This window comes from Lygodium microphyllum, chromosome 20 (assembly GCF_053477565.2).
Source record: "Lygodium microphyllum isolate KBCC chromosome 20, Lygodium_microphyllum_v1.1.10, whole genome shotgun sequence".
NCBI classification, from domain to species: domain Eukaryota; kingdom Viridiplantae; phylum Streptophyta; class Polypodiopsida; order Schizaeales; family Lygodiaceae; genus Lygodium; species Lygodium microphyllum.
In genome coordinates this window covers 98,108,844-98,123,310 of record NC_141154.1, presented here as the reverse complement: position 1 = coordinate 98,123,310, position 14,467 = coordinate 98,108,844, and positions in this window count along the sequence as shown.

Genomic DNA, 14,467 nt, shown 5'->3' with positions numbered 1-14,467 from the left:
GTTTTTACCTTAGTTAGTCTTTAGTTAGTAATCTTACTAACTTATTAGCTGACTAGCTAACTTTCGAACCAACCAACTAACTTTTATTGAGCGGAGATATTACATCTACCCAAAAACCATGGTGTAATACAGCATGAGATGAGGAGTAGTGAGCTTCCTCTTTATCCCTTCATTGTCACAAAAGTCTTGAAAGATTTTAGATACATATTCTCCACCATTGTCAGAGTGGACACTTGAGTATTTTACCTGTTATATTTTTCAACCAATGCCAGGAATTTCTTGAATTTATCCAAAGCGTCGTCCTTATTATGATGGATAGGATACACCTAGACTTTGGGTGTACCATCATTAACAAAAGTGATAAAGTACTTCTTTCCCCTAGAGACAACCCTAGCATTTGACATACGTCTGAATGTACCAACTCTAAAGGAGAAGGTTTCGATAAAAGAGACTTCTTATGTGATGCTTGAGCATGTTTACCATAGACACAATGATCACAACGGTTAAAATTAACATACCCCAAACACGACAAGTAACCCAAATGAGAAAGCACTTTCATTCTAGTTTATCTCATGTGTCCTAGCCAACCATGCCACAAGGAAACACTTGGCTGCTTGGTAATGGCAACAACATGGTCATGCACACAGATATATGCAATGGATAGAGGGTATCACTCTTAGAACCATGAGCAACTATCCTAGATCCCTTACATATCTTCCATTTGCCATCTCTAAAGTAGTGTGATAGCCTTCATCATCTAGTTGCCTTGTGCTTATCAAGCTCTTCTTGAGCTGGGGTATATGTCTCGCATGGAGTAAACACTGAACCATGTTGAAATTTCAGCTACACATTGTCAATGCTTGCAATATCATATGCGAAGTTGTCCCCCAAGTGGACAACACCATGTCTACCACAACCATTGTACTTAGAGAAACACTCACAAAGGGGTGTGACATGAAAGGAAGCACCTAAGACCGAGATCCAAGTATGCATGTCATTATAAAAAAATCTGCTACCAAATGAGTGTGCACTACAACAAGAAGAGACAAATAGTACATCACTACTGCCACTGTCACTCTCATGGTTGACCATATTGACTTCCTCTATCTTGACATTGCTCTTCTTTGCAAGCTGGTTATCCTTCTTCTCATCCTCATTATCATCAATCTTCCTACCCTTGTCTTTATCTTTCTTCCACTTATAGCATTCTTGCTTAAAGTGTCCTTTCTTACCACAATGATGGCATTCAACATCTTTCTCATGAGATTTATTGTGTCCTTTACTATTAGATTTCCTCTTTTGTTGAGACCTGCCTCTAGTATGCAATGCACTAGATGACTTGTTTGTTGCAATATTCTGCTGATTCAGCTCTTCCATAAGCAAAGAGCTTTCCACATCAGAGTACATCAACATCAGATTTGAGTTGCTCATAACTGTCTTGAATGTATCCCAACTTTCAAGCAAAGTGCATAGCAAGAAAGTAGCCTTGAACTCATTTTCAATATTAAACTTCAAAGCAATCAGCTAATTGAAAATTGATTTGAGCTCATTGAGACGTATAGATGTGGTTGTACCTTCCTTCATGCAAAGGTCCATCAACTTCTTCAATTAGTAAACCTTGCTAGTGGCATTCTTTTGAGCATACAACTCCTCAAGTCTAGTCCACATAGCATAGGTAGAGTCCATCTTCTCTATGTTGAACAACAACAAATCTACAATTGATAGTTCAATAGTAGAGTGTGCAAGCTCATCAAGCTCATCCTAATGATCTTCCTCAATGTCTATCGGTCATACCTCCTTTGTCTTGATAGGCTTCACCTATTTCTTTTGCACCAAGGAATTGTAGCACTGCTTTTGCCATATGGCAAAGTTGTGTGCACCCTCAAGCTTCTTGATATGCAATAGAGGTTGTTGATATCACTACTTCCAGCCATGATTGCAGCCCAAAATGATAGGAAATGTCACCAAAGACAAGCCCAAACTGCCACACAACTAACCAAGAGGAGATGTAAAATCCAACCATAGCAAGATGTTTCCAAGAGTAGATGTAAAATCCAACAACAAGATGTTTCCAAATTCTTGTGTTTAGTATTGATTACCAATCATATTCCAGCAATGCCAATACATTTCAAATTAGTAGCATACATGAATGCATCACCAAATAGCATATGACAGCTCTAGGTATAGATTGTTTGCAAATGGTACCTACTACTGTTCATATAGTATACAACGTAAAAAAATGTCTCAATAAATTGATCTCCCTAGTCCAGATATGAGGCATAAAACATGTGCGATCACTCCTCAAGAAAATGTTATTATGTCAGTGCCAAATCAATACTAGAGGGCTTCATTGGAAGCATACAACCCAACCAAAATTTCTTACACGTATGGTACCTGCTACTTGCAATTTTCCACAGTCAAGACAATCTTTCCAAGCTCCAAATCAAGCTCAAAACATTCCCAAAGTCGCCTACAAATGATTGGCATTCATGGTGTACATGTACATTGCATTATTAGCACTTGAGAGATAGCCCAAAAAGCAACAAATATGGCATAAACCTCTACCAAATGCATTCAACCCTATTATTAAGTAGCCAAAACTGGGTGTAAATTGAGTAAAATCCTTGCTAGAATTAGGCCAAAAGCACCTTAGATCCAAGCCATATCATCTCCCAATGTGTTTGCATCATATAAGCATGTGTTGGTATCCAATAGGAATAATCATTGATCAATGTCAATTCAAAACATGGGGCTACCTGTGTATTATAGCCATTGTTTGCAATTGAAGGACTCTAAACACTAATGCCAAGGCTTGATATCAATGTTTAAAGTGTGTAGCAAGTGCCTAGGCCAATGCCAATGAGTTTCCAAAGCCCAAAAGAGCAACTACAACATGTGTATGGTTGTCAAAAGGAGCCAAGGAGAAGGGCTTGAAAACAAGTGCAAACAATGTGATGTTGGACTATTGGCCTACATGGGGCACCAATGCTATAAAGGAGAGCTTTTAGAGCTCTAATGGACCACCAAGAACTTAGTCAAGAAGCCTTGAAGCAAGGCATTGAGCATAGAGTTGCCAATCTCCAATGGTGAGAGGTGCATATCATTAGATGTCTAGTTATGTGTGCTCATATATGCTTCAAAATGAGCTCAAGACTGGCTCAAAAAATTGCCATGATGAAGCTCCAATGCTTCCTTGATGAGTGCCAAGAAAGGAGAGATCAAGACAAACCTGCAAGAATGAGATATGGTTGCCAAGAGATAGATCTACAGGGTAATGTCAGAAGCTCCTTCACCAAGAACCTTACTTTGATACCAGTTTTGTAGAAGACTAATCTCTTATAGAGCTTCAATGGTGTGTCAATAGAGATTTATAGAGAGAGAGAGAGAGAGAGAGAGAGAGAGAGAGAGAGAGAGAGAGAGAGAGAGAGAGAGAGAGAGAGAGAGAGAGAGAGAGAGAGAGAGAGAGAGAGAGAGAGAGAGAGAGAGAGAGAGAGAGAGAGAGAGAGAGAGAGAGAGAGAGAGAGAGAGAGAGAGAGAGAGAGAGAGAGAGAGAGAGAGAGAGAGAGAGATTTGTGGGTACTACAATGTGTATTGCTTATTATTTTTAGATAGGTATATAATACATTGTATAATGTCCCATAAAGGGACATTCACACCCAATGTGGGTGCGGGCATGGCGGCACTTTATTTCCAATAGATTGTAGAGGGTGAGAAGGGAGAACCTATACATGCATGAGTCGTGGATCCTTCCAAGTGAAACCTTCTTCTTGAAGAAGGGCCTAGGGAGCTTACTACAATGCTTTTGGATTTCTTACAACATGCGAGTTGCTAGTGTGAGGTAATTGTCAACATATTTTGTATTTCAAACTCTTGAATGAATAAGAGTATGTCCAATGGTCCCAAGTTGTTGAGTGCATATTGTTCGATAATTATACCTTTTAGCCAACACAACCCTCACTAACCAAAGATCCACTAAATGAAGACAAATTGATTTTCTCTACCCAGTAGAGCATATGGGTGATTTGAAATTACTTTTGGGCCTTATAAGAATTGCCATATAATCATCCTATAAAAAAGAGAAGGTCCATGGATAACTATATTCATTGCACCTTAAAACTATATCATCTAGCACATCATTAAAAATGTTTTGATTAGAGGATTCTAACGCACTACTCTCTAACAAATTTGGACTTTATGTGCTCAAGTTATGGATTCTTGACCAAAAAGTAACCTCAAAATTTCCATAATGGTAGCCTCACTCTCATTTGTCCTTATTGAATATTCATCAAATCCCAAAGAGCTTAAAAGGCCCAAAAGTAAGTCCAAATCTCTTGTAATGGATAGGAACTAAAATTGTAGGTAGGTATGTGGGGAGTAGGTAGGTATGTGGGGAACTAAAATTGTAGGTAGGTATGTGGGGAGTAGGTCACCTCAGGTTTTGATTTCTCACCAACCTATAGAATCTGGTTGAAAAATACCAAATGATTGGGAAATTCATAACCAACTATGGTCTCGAAGACTACTTCAGAGCTGCTTCCACTCCCATCCACTTCTGGACTTGTTCCAAATTGATTGACTAGCCATGAGATCCAGTAAGTCTAAATATTGCATGAAAACCAATGAGAACGACAATGAGTAGGTGATTAACTTCAAGTTCACCCCAAAGATAGTGGAAATGACATTGAATATCAAAAGAGGATTAGGGAAGTATGTTAAAACATAGAAGATCCCTAAAGTTTTTCAAAGGTGGGAGGAAAGTTCAATAGTCAAAATTGATGGAACTACAATGAAAGTAGTGGCCAATGAAGGAGTCCTCTTAAGATCCATAGTAGAAGTATTGAGGGTGATAACACAACTCTTCCATCACCTCTTCATCTACAATAAAACCTTAAGTAGCCCAATCAAGATACCTAAGTACCTCCTAGAAGATATGCTAGCATGGAACCTACTTAAGCAAAACTTGAATGCTTTGTGGCTTGAGCATATCATAGAACCCCTAGGAAGGGCACAAAGGGTAGCTGTAAAGAATCCAAAGCAAAATCTTAATCTCATGGAGGCTAGGCATAGCATCATTAACTATGGTAGCTTGCTTACCCACATCATTATTATTGTAGTAGGAGTGCCCCTCAAAAGGAGATCTTACCAGTACATAGAGCCCCACACTATCCAAGGATTCATATGAGGACACTATATAAAGGAAAAAAAGGTGAAAAAATGAAGGGGAACCCCTAGCCATAGTGATGATGCAAGCAAGAAGAAGAAGAACCACATAGAAGAAGAAGAAGGGAGCTCATTCTCAAAATACTTTAATGAAGGGGATATAGAAGAGAGAGTGATTGTTCATGTTGTGAAAATGAGGTCAAGAAAGGATGGGAGAAAACTAGAAGCTAGAATGAGGTTATCATAAGAAGAACATGAAAGGGATATTAGATCATCATTAGAAGATCCACACATAACAAGGACCAAATCCATTGAATAGTAGGTGGTAAATTTTATAGTCCAGAAAGGAGGACATTGTTCTAGCAAGGAAAGAAGAAGGTGATAGAGGAGCAACCATGATTCTATAGCTTTCTGTGGGCCAATGGCTCAACTTGATACCATGCAAGCGCAGATTAATGAGTTGACAAAGGCATGACCCTTACTTGAAGTCATCACAACCAATCAAAAAAGAGATCTCACCCAGTAGATACCACAAAGAATGTGCAAGATACTTCTAAGAGGCAAAATGTAGCATGAAGGATGGGTGCCCTTGAGTGGATAATCAAAGAACTAAAAGAAGATAAGGCCAACAGAAGCTCCAAGATAGATTAGAGAGAATAGGGGAAGAGTACAAGATCTTCTTGATAGTTTCAAAAAAGTACATTGAGGAACTCCAATCTCAATTGCAAGAATGTGACAAGGCATTGAAGGAAATTCAAAAAAAAGCAAGAGCAAGAGTTATTAACACTAGCTCAAGGAGAGTGACTTAGCACTTTTGTAGATCTCCAAAACCAACTAAAAGAGTGTGACACTGTGCTCAATGCTCTCTAAGAGAAATAAGTATAAGAGCTTCAAAACAAATTAAAGCAGCGTGACACAACTCTAAAAAAGCTTTAGGATTAGCTTAAAGAATAGGAGACTGCCATGAGTGAGCTTCAATATAGGCTTAAGGGGTAAGACTAGTCATTCGTAGAATACAGAACCAAAATAGTTGAGCTAAGCATACATATAATAGTAGTTGACTACCAGCTCATCGATGCTAAGATTGAAGTATCCCAAGAGAAAGTAAAGATAGATTTACATGAGAGAAGGCACCTAGAATTAACAAATACAGTGTTAATGGAGTGTGTCATATGCAGACTTGCAAAAGACCATTTCTAGTAGGTTGTCATGGGCCATGAGCATGGTAGAACATGACACACAGAGACTCTACGAGACCATCTTGATGAAGCTCAACAATGACTTAGGAGCATATCTATACAGTGAAAGCTAGCATAGTGTCTAGGTAGAAGACTACAAAAAGTGGTCATGGGTGGAGAAGAAATAAGAGGTATTGAGAGAAGCTATAATGACATCCTGCATGCCTCAATTTGAAAGTCTAAAAGAACTCAAGGCTCAATTGCAATTGAATTCAAGGAATCAACTTGATAACAAAGGGGTCAATGCAAGAATACCTAATCTAACAGTTGAAGCAAAAGGGTCATAAAGAGCACAAACTCAATGTAACGTGCCTGCCTATCGGCTGTCTAGGCACATTTTTAGTGGTTCATCGAGAGACGAGTCCAAGTGATGTTGCCCGACACTCCCATGGAATATTATAGGGTTTGTCACCCAAGGTTTTTCAAGTCCGCCTCGCAACGGAACGTTCGCAGAGCTGAACCCACTAGGATTGACCTGAGATCAGGGTTTTTAGTGGACAAGGTCTCTTGACAACATTCTAGCATCGAGTCTTGGATATCCTACTTTATGCAGAGACACCATAACTGAAGTAGACCCATGCCGCACTGGGTTCAAAGAGAATGGAAAACGAGAGGGATGCACCGCTCAACCTCTCTACCCGTAGGGTATAGTCCCATTTTGGTCCCCTAAAACGGCATGAATCGGGTTCTAACCTATCAATACCTACAAGTCATACGATTGTAGAATGTTGTGAGAAGCCTCCTAGTTCTTTGCAAACCGCCCTTTCATAGGACGGACCCGTTGGGGGTTCCGCCCACCCGCTTCCATCAATAGGCATTCTTTGGTTTTCTAATTAGGTCCTATCACATTTATGCGTGACATTTAAAATCAGCTTTCTTAATTAAGCCTTTTAGGGAATAGAGTTTATTTGCATAACTTAAGGCACTGACATGAAAACAATTCAGATAGGTTACTTGGAAGTAAACTTTATATTAGCATATTAACTGAGATAGAAATCTTGTCCCAAAAAAACGATTTCCACAATCTGTGAGGATGCATCTTATTTCCTCCAAGTTTTTGCCCTTGCACTAGTGACAGGGCCTCGAGAATCCATCTCGAGTCATGTAGATCATTTGAGTAGGACCCGGAGGTAGGGAATTTATAGCCAAAGCCCCCTAGCATCCGAGCATCCTCCTACGTTCAAACTTATCTATAGAGAGACCTCTCATAGTGAGTTCAGTCCATGTTCCCATCACGGTTATTTAGAATCCCCTTGGATAGGGTTGGTGGCCAGCTGGGGGTGGTTTGGTGCACCCTCCATGAATTTAACCTGATTCATTATTCCAATTTATTTTGTGAGTTTGGGTCATACAATCCTTTCACAGACAATGTTCCTAAATTTACAAGCACAAACAACAATGAAGGCGAGTGCTCAAGACATCTATTATGGTGGAGATCCTATTTTCGAACATATAGTGTTCACCCTTCTTGGGTTTTTTTCTTGCCTTGGTGTCCATTGCAATGAACTTCTGAGGGATAGAGGATACCCTCATTCTGACCTCATTCCTATGTTGATAGGAGCAAGTAATTATGCTATTGGATCTATATCCAATAGAATTGGGAAGGCAGTTTCCCTAATTTGCTAGCCTTTAGTCCATGGTTCTTATCTTGGGATCACAGGTCTTAAATAGTTCAATCTAGGATTTTAATTGGTTATTTGGTAACCATTTTTCTCCTTAGAACCTTATCAAGGCTTCTAAGTTTACCCTAGGGTTTCACTCCCTTAAGAATTAGTAACAAAAACATTTGTTCATTCCTCTCAAAAGTCAAGAGTAAACTAAGCCCTTTTGCAATCCTTAAATAACTGCGAGCATCAAATGTCACGTGGTGAATGGTCGTTCTTTTATGTGGATACGACATTTGAGTTTTCTTCTATTGGCTTCGAGTTGCATCATAATTTAAAATGATATCTCCAAGGGTGTTTTGGACATATTGTGGCTAGTTGTTAAGATGGTGACCAATGAGTGTGTTTACTTGACTCTAAGTCAACATATGATCGTAACAATAATTTGGCTTATTTACGATTAAACCCTAATTGGGTTGACTTAAATCCTGGCCTTACTTATCTTATAGGGTTTCATTTACTGATCCGCCTCTTGCAATTAAGCTTAGCAATTCACATGCACATCTTAAATCTATCTTTTAAGATGAATCCCTATTATGTAGTGCAACCGAAATTGTCCACAATGCCATGCAAATCTAGATGCGAGTCTTTCCTGAGTTGACGATGCAATGTGGAGCTTCTATTCTTTGAAATTTATTTCAATGAACTTATATAAATCATAAATTGTGACTTATATTTTTCTTTGTGCGAGGAACATGAAATCATCATGCCTAATGTAAATGCAAGCTACTTCTCTTTAATGGTTTATAGGATGCCATCGTCTTACAGGGTCTTGCATATTTATATATTAGTAACCTAAGAACTCACAAAAATTTGTGCCTAATAATTAGCTTAGTATTGCAAAAACCCATAGATGCTTAATTGATATGTAGCAAAACATGATCATCATGAACTTGATTCAAGTCTTTACAACTACCTTTCCAATTATGCAAATTACGTGATGCAAAATAATCATTTCTTTCTACGATGATTATGCTTTACTATTCCATTCATAGGGCTTGACATCATAATAGTATCTAGTTTTGGAGTGTTGAATTAGCGTTTATTCTCGATAACCCGTTCGTGTTAATGGTGACATCTTTGCCCGATCCTCCTTCTATGGTTGTGGCCTTTTCGGTTACTTGGGAGAGTTTGCACTTCAGGGCCATTTTGGAGCTTGGAATGCGGTCCTTCTCTTCTGTCGGAGCACTCCTTTGTGCCGGAGTTTCCTATGCTTTGCCTTGACTCCCGCAACCTTTTTCACGTAGGGGATTGTTGATAGAGAGATCACAGAACTTGTGATGGGGAGAGAGGGTATTCGAAGCTCCGTGCAAGAAAGGAATTTCCCTTGAGCCTCTTCTCTCTCTCTCTCTCTCTCTCTCTCTCCCTTCCTCTCTTACTCTAAGATTCCCCTTTCCTCTCTCTCTCTCTCTCTCTCTCTCACCCTTTCTCAAACTAGCAGCCCGGGGGGGGGGGGAGAAGAAATTATCGTGTCCATTTGCTTAAGGGGGGAGGGGGAGTTTTATAGAGGTGAGATGGGTATTGATTTGGGGGGGGGGGGGGGGGGGGAGGTGTTGTGACAAGGAGCCCTTAGCTCCACTCCACGACTTGTGTACCTGTCGCCATGTGGGCTAAAAAGAAGGGTTAGTGGGGGGTTGGAGGTGACACACGTGTGCCCCTCCTCCATGTTATCATTTTCATCCTTAAATTCATCATCATTCTCATTGTCATTGACATTCTCATTGCCATTGACTCACTCCCTGTCGTCTCATCAGCTTTGCTATCATCACTGCAGCTTTGTCGTCATCGTCATCTTCTTCACCTAATATTATGGCTCCCCCTCCCTCTGCCAGCTTGCCGTGTCGATAGGGAGGGGCATTAAAAAAAATTCATTTGAATTTAATTTTAAGGGGGAGGGGTCTCACAGCCCATGGAAATATTACACTCAAGGTAGCAAGATTGTTGATACAACTTAAGCAACCCCAACTGACCTCTTCCATTGCCATAGACCCACCCACTATCATGATATGCCCCATGGATGTACTAGACTTACTAGGTTTTGACAAAGGGGAATCAAAGGACTAGCCAATAGTTGAATTAGAGGACCCAAAGCAAAAGGAGGTCTATAAAGCCATGATCTAGACCCTACAAGCTCAGCCATAAAGACTGATAGAGTATCCCATCACCCCCAAGCTCTTACCCCACAGAAAGAGGAAGAAAACCCAAAGGAGATAGTACATAAATATCAAGACCAAGCCTACTATGAAGTTTGACTTTATGGTGAATGAGAAGACTAGATTTAGGAATCCAGTTTCCTTGCACACTGTACGATTGCTTATACAAATAGCTAAAAACATTGCTACAAAGTGGCTTGATCCCCTAGATGTGGAAGCTCATCAAAATTCTTGTAGAATTTAGAGAAACATGGGGAGATATTTGAAATTGAAGCCCAAGAAAGTATGGCTAGGACCGAAATGGTGATTCCCTCTTTTAGAAGGCAATAGGATAGCATGGGAAGCCTTTATCTATTCTTGAAAAAAAGAGTGAGTAGCTCCACTCTTTTGTTCCTACCTAAGAAGACATGGAGATTATTAGGAAAAGGAACATGGAAAGTACAATATCCCAAAGATATTTTGCCATATCCTTTATGGCTCCCTCTACCTTGAGACACTAACATTAAAGGAAATTTAAGGTTAAAACATGGCATTGTAATGGAGTTTGACCAAAATATTCTTCCAAAAAATAGGGACATTGTAAAATTTTGTAAATGAACTCCAAAATTGTTTGAGATTTCATTTTCAGAACCTACACCTCAAGATCTTTTCATTGATATATGGCTTGTGAAAAAGGAATCTTTGGTGTAACTTCATTGTCCCACTTCTAAACCCTAGCAACCCATGGTAATATTTCCCAGGCAAAAAGGAATGTTTGGTATAACTTTGTTTTCCCACTTCCAAACCCTAACAACCCATATATGACTGGAAAGCTCTTGAAGAGTAGGTTCTAAAAATGAAATCTTCGACAGGTTTGGAGTTCATTTGTGAAAACTCTACCATGCCTCTACTTTTCAAGAGAATATTTTGACCAAACTCTCTTACAAGACCACTTTTTGACCTCAAATTTCCTCTAGTGCCTCTACCATCTGCAAGTGTTTGCTCCTATAATCTATGAGATTGCCCTTGATTTTGCCTATAATGGCCACCACTATGGCATATACCTCTACTTGTATTAGAGTAGAGCACCTATTCTGAACTGTTATTGGTCTATGATGATTATGTAGGAAGACCCAAGTTTCTTTTTGTTGATGGAGGTTGAAATTGTTTGTAATCCCCAAACCATCCAAATACTATTGTTGTATCATCATCATCAACTTACACTTATAATAGATCCAAGAGCTTCAACAATGCTCTTAATCTTTTAATGCATAATCATTGAACAAATTTTTAGGCTTGACATTGTTTAACTTAGACTTGAACTACAAGTTCTAGCTTTGGTATTTGTACTAAATAACTTGACCAAATTATTCCATGCTTCTATAGGACTGTTTGCATCCTTAAATGCCTTGGCCTATTCTTTATGTATGGGAATAGCCATATGTACAATCATGTATGATTTTGGTAGCTTGAGTATGCAGCAATCATCATAATACACCTATGCTTCAAGAAAGCTCTTTGAAATGCATGAAGCGATTGTGTGTGGATTATGATAGGACTAGCAATATCAATGACCATGTTTGCACTTTTTTTTTTCTTTGCATGCATTGTAAAAAGTGGTAGGAGGAGTCTTTGGATTGCCACTTCCACTAAGTGGTGGAGCTAATAGGTAACTTTTTGTAGGCTTGGTCATTTAATAGTTGGGTGAAGAGCATTGTTGTTTTAGGTGTAGAGTTGGATTGAGATGTAGGGTTGATTTGAGTAAGTTTAGGTTGCACCTCTTTGGAATTGAAGCTTGTGATTATGCATGTATGTACCAATTGTAGCTGGATGCACTTATTGATGTAGTTAATATGAAATTGATTGAAAACTTGAATGTTCATCCCAAAAGAGTCTCAATACCACTCCTTTCAGAGTTCAGAAGAATATAGAAGAGGAATGCCATGCTCTTAGTCTCAATGGTGATTATCAAATGACTTTTTCCCAACAAGGATTAAGGTTTTCCTCCATAGGGATTCAACTTTGTGTCCATGGGTTGTGAGCTACAACTAGTCTACGCTTTTGTAAGTTAGCTTAAACCACAAGATTCAAGACTGACTTAGCTATTGTAAGTTAGATACAAAGGTAAGTGATAAGAATCTTGGGCTTAACTTTTATTTTAAAGCTATTGATAGTAACTATTCAAACATTTATGATGGGGGCAATCAGATTAGATGATCGGGAGTGTGGTGTAGATAGGTATTGCTACTATTGTTCAAACTATTCATAGAAGTTCTTTTCTATTTGTGCAATAGAGGACTTTTGTTATTTGCAATGGATGATTCATGGAGAGCGTGTCTAGGTGGATAATAATTTCTCAAACGTTTATGATGGGGTCATTTGGATTTGATCGGGAGTGTGGTATAGGTAGATATTTCTACTATTGCTCAAACTATTCATAGAAGTTCTTTTTAAATCATAGTAGGGGACTTTCATTATTCGCCATGGATAGTTCACGTGAAGGGAGTCCATGTGTATAACACTTCTTTATTTTGCCATTACTAAAATTCCTTAATACATAGACACGAAAGGGTCTGAGTTCTTAAATTTTTAGTTTTTACTTGTGTCTTTTAATCAAATAAAGTAGTACAAGATTCCCCTTGTCAAAAGATCATTGCTTGACATGCTTGTCAAGCTAGGCCTTTTGTTGAAAGATTGTTGCTTGACATTCTTTCGCAGTAAGCAAGGCATGAGTGGCCAGTAAGTGTGTTTTAGTCAAGAGCTCGAGATATTTGAGGTGATGTTGCCAAGCTCAAGATCTTCGAGAGCTTTGAGGTGATGCACAAGGTAGGGTGGCTAAGAACTCTATGGGCATTATGGCATCTGTACTTAGGTAAGTTGGAATGGGCTTATGTCTTGTAAGATGTCCAACAGGCCCATACTGCTGCCATAAGTATGATCCCACTTTTTTCACTATACTAATGAGAAATTTATTTGTGGCTTTTGCATGGACATTCATTTCGAGATAATAAGGACTAGACTTCCTATGGATGACTATGAACATAGATAATAGATGCTCAATTATATTAATGAGGAAGTGTGTCCCTTAATCACATTGATGATTTCAATAGGACAACCAAAGCATGAGATGACTTGCTCCCAAAGAATTTGCATAGTGGTTCATACATTGTTCTTATGGGTTGTGCTGGCCTTAGCCCATTTAATCATGAAATATGTGGCTATGATGATGTATTGAGCCTGCAAATATTGTGCAGCTAGGCTAATGGGTCCCATGAAGTCTATACTCCATTTCTCAACTAGTGTGGGTTCTATTTTATCCTATCGAATAGGTAACTTGTTGTATTAGCACTTATCATAGTGTTTGACAAATCTGGCATTCTTAAAGAGAGTGGGCCACTATAATTAGGCTTGAAGTATTTTTTGATTTGTGGTATTTGTGTCAAAGTGTCCTCTAGCTATGCCACTATGAGCCTCTTGTAGCACATTCTCAATATCATGCTCACCAACTCACTACCTTAGGAGACTACCCTACCCCAAGTGATACAATTGACATGTGATCAATTGCTAAGGTCATCTCTTAATCAAGAGGTGTATTACTAGAGCTCTTTTGATTGGTTGTTTTGATAGGCATTGCTCAAGAATATGTACAATATCATTAGTCCAATGAGACATGAGATCGGCCTTAAAAAGTTGAGCTTCTTGGTTAAACCGAAACATTTGAGCATCAGGAGTTGATTGTCAACTTTGTGGCCTTTTCACCAGTAGTTACTTGTGATAGGTGATTTGAAATAAAATGTTGTTTTCCTTTGTGCATCGCAGTAGAGAAATCAAACTCCAATAATAATAAGAGCCATCTAGAGATGTGTCCCATGGCATATGGTTCATTTACAAGGTATATCAATGCTTGTTGGTCAACAAAGAATGTGAAGGCTATAGCGAGGAGATAATGATGAAACGTTTTCACATCATAAACCATCTCTAACTCTTCTCTTTTGGTGGTAGAGTAGTTCATTTCAACCTCTTGGGATGTCGAATAGCAAATTCATGGGGAAATCCATGTTGTACTCATGAAGTTGACATAACAACGCTCCAATAGCAATTTTGGAGGTATGGATATGTACATGAAATGTTTTATCCAATTCAAGGCTCTTAAGATAGGAGTAGTCCTAAGATCATTTTTTAATGCTTTGTAGGAAACTTGTCATTTCTTTGTCCAAGCCCAAATAATCAGTATTTTGAAGAGTGGTCATGCGATGGTGGTAGAATAGTTCAG